We start from the raw sequence: 6,474 nt of genomic DNA on the forward strand, positions 1-6,474 counted from the left end.
AAAAATCAGGAAAAAATAAGACTGCCTTTGACATCAAATTCTACTAGTTTGAGACAGAGTTGGGCAAGGAAAGTATTGGGAAGATAAGCCTTCAGAGACTTGGAGCAGCTAGAATGGGTAGACGTCCTAGGCTTGGAGCCACTATAGTGACAAGCAGCAGAGCCCTCACATTGGGTGGATATGTGCGTTACGCTTTGTCATCTCTCTGCAGCTTCCTTTACAGATCAACTGAGAATGGACCCGCCCCCTACCTCTTTAAATAGTTGTAGGCCACTTTTCTCCCCGTAACTTGGGAAAACAAAAGGAGAAGTAAGGGTCATACTATACCGCCTGTCACCACAGTGGCTGTGGTTGTCTCAGGGCAGGCGGGCAGGCAAGGATGGCCTGTCCAGCCCTCACAGGTCAGTGGTTTCGGCAGGTCTGACAGCTGCCCCACTGGCCAGACCTCTCCAATAGCAGAGCCAGCCTGGGGCTTGCATGTCCAGCCTGAGCAAGCTTAACGGGATGAAGCTGAGGCTTTCTCCCCACTGTGACTGGAGTGCATGTTTACACCAGCACTTTTTCTGCACATGTATCTTCAATCCAACAAGGCCATTTTTTCTGCTGAGTAACAGAGGCCACCAAGCGGCAACTGCATTACACCCTCTCAGCAAGTGGCCGCATTGTCTTCTGCACCATTTTCTACACCAGACCTGCTTGGCACCACAGGGAGCTCTTCGCCCCCGCACAATGACATTCCAACCACCACCAGCCAGAAGTTACAGCCAACCTTGCTCATTGTCACAAGCAGGACCTTGGGTCCATCGGCACTGTCAGTGATGTAAGCCATTTCCTGGGAGGAGAAGGAAACTCCTTGCCACCACTCTGCTTGGGCCTGTGCAAATGGCACTTCAAAGGAGTCCCCATGCACTTGGAGTCCATGAGCCAGTGGGATATATGCAAAGACGCTTAAACATTTCAGGGCTGGTTTCTCTGCTCATATCCAATTCTGGTGCTTAGGAACAGGGACCTATGCTGATGCCCAAGGGCAAAAAGCCCCACTTCCTTTAAGAAAGGGGGCAGGCCTGACGCTGATGCCCAGTAAGGGGCAACCCTAGGCTTTTTGTTTTTCTTGCTTTTATTCCTTTTTGTTGGCCTTGTGCTGGGTTTGTTTACAAAAGATGTATTTTGTTTAACCAAATATTAAAAATGGAAAACTCCATACATAGAAAAAAAAAGAAATATGGAAGGAATGAGGGAAATAGAAAATTGGCATTAGAACACTACCGTGTTAACTGTTGCAGGCAAGATCTACTGATGAATGCTCAAACTAATGAGCGAAAGCTTGAAGAGAAACAGGATATTTGCATAGTCTCAAAATATTGTCCTTGGGCTTCCCTGGTGGCACAGTGGTTGAGAGTCCGCCTGCAGGTGCAGGGGACGCGGGTTCGTGCCCTGGTCTGGGAAGATCCCACATGCCGCAGAGTGGCTGGGCCCGTGAGCCATGGCCGCTGAGCCTGCGCGTCCGGAGCCTGTGCTCCGCAACGGGAGAGGCCACAACAGTGAGAGGCCCGCGTACCGAAAAAAAAAAAAAAAAAAAAAAAAATATATATATATATATAGAGAGAGAGAGAGAGAGAGTCCAAAAACTACTTATTAATTACAATGCAAAATAGTAACGGTATAATAAAGTAAAGCAGACATCACCTTAACCAAGTGATCAAGGTTAACATCACTAGTAATAAAACATTGAATCATGTATCCGCCAATACGATGCACTGAGAAGGGTACATGACCCCTAAAGTATCCTTCCCAAAATGCAAAATTGCAAGCTCACCGTGAAAAAACACCAGGCAAACCCAAATTGAGCAACATTCTACAAAATATCTGATCAGACTCTTCAAAAATATCAAAGTCATGGAAGACAAAGAAAGCCACGTTCACATTGGATAATTTGAGGGGACTTTAAACAGGGGTAATTTAAGGTGTCGGCAGAGTGTAGGGGAATAACAAAGGATGGTCACAGTGGCCAGCACTGGGCTTGAGCAGGCAAAGGGAGGAAGTAGTCAGTGGCGCCTGGATAGAAAGCTTGTGGAGAGGCCATCCGACAGGACCTGTGACTTTCAGTCAAGGACACAGCCATCCTGATGTGACTCGCCCAGGGAGGGATCTAGAGGAACAAATTCCCCAAACTCACTCTCCCTGCTCCCTCCAGTCTCCTGCCAGCACTCCACAAGGAGCAAAACCCAACCTGGAGCCACAGGTAAGGACTGTTGATGTGGTCCATACAACACCTGTCTGCTGGGTCAACGCACAGGGTGGAGAAGGCAGAGCATGGACCTGGAGGGCCAAATGCAAGCCGTTCAGCACAGAGCTTGCCCTCACAGAGCACACATTTTCGTGGAGGAAGACAAACAACATAGTAACAGCAAACATTCAGTGAATGCTGACCACGTGCCAGATGCACTCAGCACTTTACAGTGTTATAACTCACTTACCCCTCACAATAGTTAATGAACTCAAATTAACTTATGAGGAAACTGAGGCACAGAGAGGTTAGAAACCTTGTGCAGAGTTTATATGTGCATGAGTTGGTATCAACTATTATAATTTGAAAAAAGACGAAGCCACATCTAAACTCTTAAGTAAATCACAGCAAAATGTTTTTGGAAATTATAAACTAGCATTTGGGGAGGATGGAAAATGACGGCAAAATGAATATTATGGGTAAAAGACAGAGGGTTTATTTTTAAGTTGTAAGATTAAGACTAATAGTCCTGGGGATCAATTGAAATATAGTTGCCAATGGATGTGTAAAAACAAAGTAAAAAAAAAAAAAAGTCAGAAGAGCTGGATCAAAAAGGAAAACACATTATAGTAAAAGAAAAGAGAGAAACAGGGGTGGGGAAAGTAATATGAGCATATTCTGTTAAACAAAATTAATATGCAATTATAACTATTTGAATATTCATACTATGTAAATTCTCTTTGCAAATGAGATTATAGACTTGCTTGCAAACAGTAATCGTGCTAAATAAATGTAAGGTGCTATTATTTAAAACAACAACAATAACTAGTGGATAATACTGGCAGCAGTCCCTATAGAAAGCTCAAGCTTCCAGGAAGATACTATCTATAAAGAAATATGCAGGGCTCACAGCATCCCCACAGCTAGAAGGGGCTTAGAAATGAGAAACATTTCTTTCTCAGTTCTCCCTTGAATTGAAATTGATTGGCTTCCTGGACAGTAACATGGCGAGTTTCAGGATGGAGGTTCTGAGGACAGAATCCTCCGGGCTTATGACTGCCCCACAAAGTTTCTCTGTGGGACCAGGACAAACTTAAACAGTTCAAATAAATGGCCCTCCAGCTCTGGTCCTTGTAACTGTAAACATGTCTGTGCGGCCCCCGTCCACTCAAGCCCCTCCTCCCCTTCATCCACAGAGCTGACGAAGCACAAGGAAGTTGAAGTCGCTGTGTGTTTAGATCAGTTCTGCAGGACACAGCAAAATCCGAAATGGATTGTGACCTGCTGATAATCTTTCACAGCAAACCAAGTGATCATTGATTAAAAATAGCTTTGAACATGTATTGCATATCTATTTCAGGCCTCGTTTTATTTGGAATGCAAATACTGCTGGAAGCCAGAGCTACACGAGCAGCAGCTGGAAAGCTACTCAGACATTCTAGCCAATTCTTGTCAAGCCCAGTTGGTGAAATGAATGCCATTCTGCGGTCTCAGTGAAGGAGAGATTGTTAATTATGCCCCACTGCCCAGTGGTTTCTATTATGGACACATCTGAAATGAGAGGCTCATTTGAAATTCCCAATTTCACTGCTTCCCGGAGCCTAAACCAAGTTTAAAAACTGATTTGCGAGGATGAGAGGGTAGTGCATACAAACTGCCTTGCCCACAGACTCCAGGTAGGGCTCTAATGAAAGTCTGTCCTAGTTTCAAAGGCTCTTTCATGCCCCGGGTGCTCATATTTTCATCGGTATTTCTTACCAGTTCCTAAAATGCAGTGTTTGGGCAGGCTTCTCAGTAAATAATAAATTAAACACACACACCCATCCCTACACCTCAAGGCTAAGGAATTTAGTTTTCACAGCGCTCTCAACCACCACAGGCTGTGATATTTTCATCTCTCTGAAAGGAAGGCAGGCTGGGATCTTGTCTGTTTCGACAGAAAGCCTTTCAAGGAATGTGTATGCCCTGCATCAAAAGACACGGCTGTTTTTTCTGAGGAAAACTCCTATCCAAATGATCGTTGACTCCTGTTTTGGCAGCGGGAAGGGTGGAGTGGAGACTGCACTGTGGGCGTTGCCATCTTTGAGAAGGGAATGAAAACAGATCATCAGTCAAACTGAGGGTGGCTATTCGAATCCTACTGGGCTTATACTTTGAGCCAACCGGCCACTTTCTATTTCACTTAGATCTCAAGTAACACAGGTCCCTGATCTCCCTATGCTCTTCTATTCCATCTTCCCATGAGACCACCGGTGTTCACAGAGCGGAGATCGTCATCTGACCAGGCAGCAGCCCAGCATGGAGACGTAGGACCAGGCTCACGTTGGCGAGTCAGGTGTCCTACGTGACGCAATATTGCTACCGAGCAAAGGCTGGCTGCCCCAGGCGCACAGAAGCCAATATTACGGCATTAGCTTTTGAGAAAAGGAAGAGCTTTATTGTGAGATTGACCGGCAAGGAAACTGGAGACGAAGTTCTCAAATCTCTCTCTCTATCCAGGCTTCAGGGCAAAATTTAAGGAGTTAGGGGAATTTCAAACTTGGAAGCTGATTGGCTAGTCTTGAATTAGTCCATATAAGCTACTTACGGTGCAGGAGGCCAGATTTTCCTTATTGAAGGACTTCTTGCTTCGTAAGGGGCTCCGGTGGCAACACTTCTATCCTTTGAGTTCTGTGGACTGAAGATCCTAGGTTCTGGGGTCATCCTGGAGAGGTGGGTTCGCGTCTTGCACATGCGCAGTGCTGCCTCTGTAAAGTAACTCAAGGTTTGATTAATCAACCTAGTTACAGAGGCAAAACCAGTTTAAGCTGGTGCTGTTTCAATTTGATTAATCAACGCTCTGTTTAAGGAGGCAAAACTAGCTGAAGCTGATCAATGTTTTACGTGCTGTTTCAATATCAGAATTGCTGGGAAGCTATGTTCCCTTACCCCACCCTCCCTTAAACTGCCTGATGACTAAGATTCATTTTATTCCTTTATGCCAAACCTTTCAAGCCTTCATCCTTAAAAAAAAAAAAAAAAAGTATAAATGCTCTTAGGAGGAGACAATCATGTTTTATCATTCACTTACCCCTGGTGGCTAAGTTTCCAAATTTTTTCTGACAGCGGGAATTCTGATGGGGGAAGAAAAGTTAGACTGGAGAGGGTGAGAAGGGGCTGTCCCTAAAGGAAAACACATGATTAAGGACAATGAAAGTAAACTCCGCTGGAGAACCTTATTCATAATTTGGCCTGGAACTGACCTTGCTTAGTCCAACCTAATTTGTACCAACTACTTGGATGATGGATCAACTTTATAGAAATTAGTCTTTGATAAGATTGAGGAAAATCAATCAGCTGAAGAACTTTAAAATTATAGAGAGCAATATACAGGCTTAATTTTAAAAATGTTTCTGAGCTGCCTAACAATGTATCAATTAATGGGAGAGATTGTGCCATTCCTTCCCCAGGAAATATTTAAACAGTCTCATTTGTTTCAGACAATGGTGCTCGACAGGGCTTTTTGGCCTTAGGGAAGTGTGGAACTAAATCAAGCTGGAGGTCCAATCCAGCTCTGAGGTTCTCCTGTTTACTCAGCTATCTCATGGAGACTCATGATTCTGACCTAAGGAGCTGAAGTCAATGTGACATTAAAACAGCCAAGCAGGCACACAGGTGCCCTCAATTAACAGGATTAGGACCTCAGGCCACAACTCTTCTGTATCTCTGTGAACTGCCTGGTGTCCAAAGAAGGGACTCCACACTTATCCGGCCTGGACATCAGAGATCCTGCAGTCGAGGTCACTGTGCAGGATCCCTGGCTCTGGAAACAGCCTTACTCTGAGCTGCCCAAAGCCCACAGGATAGAAGGTGGTAACTTTAGGGAGTGCCTCTTGCATTTCTCGACCATGAAACCAAATGCTCAGAATGGTGCTTCCAGCTGAAGCTGGAACCAAGTCAAGGAAGGGAATGACAAGTTGGGGTCAGATATGGAAACTAGGCAGAATCCAGATTTGCTCAAAACTAAGGTTAAGGGTGGAGCCTTGGTTCAGAAACTTAACCAAAAAAAAGCATGGTGCCATGGAAAGAGCAAGTACTTTGGAAGCAAACAGACTTGCATTCAAATCCCAGTTCTACTGCAAGATCTTCAGGAATTTCTTTGTTTTATGAGCCTCCATTTTCCTCATAGGTAAAAAGAGGCTAATCGTTTTTTCTTTGAGAAATTACATGAGAATTAAATTAGATAGAATATGGCAGGGCAGGGAGCT

At 44.6% G+C, this 6,474-nt stretch overlaps 1 long non-coding RNA gene across 1 annotated transcript in view; it reads right to left on the reverse strand.

Moving 5' to 3' along the window:
- Positions 1 to 5,949, reverse strand: part of LOC111174852 (uncharacterized) — a 29,197-nt gene extending 23,248 nt beyond the window's left edge. Inside the window, exon 1 of the long non-coding RNA XR_004024172.2 lies at positions 4,815 to 5,949. This is a non-coding gene — a long non-coding RNA (uncharacterized LOC111174852). The remainder of the gene's footprint in view (positions 1 to 4,814) is intronic.
- Between the last annotated feature and the right edge of the window lie 525 nt (positions 5,950 to 6,474).

The sequence above is a fragment of the Delphinapterus leucas genome, chromosome 13 (genome assembly GCF_059928025.1).
Source record: "Delphinapterus leucas isolate spDelLeu-1000000601 "Yukka" chromosome 13, BTC_Dleu_Yukka2, whole genome shotgun sequence".
Lineage (NCBI taxonomy): Eukaryota > Metazoa > Chordata > Mammalia > Artiodactyla > Monodontidae > Delphinapterus > Delphinapterus leucas.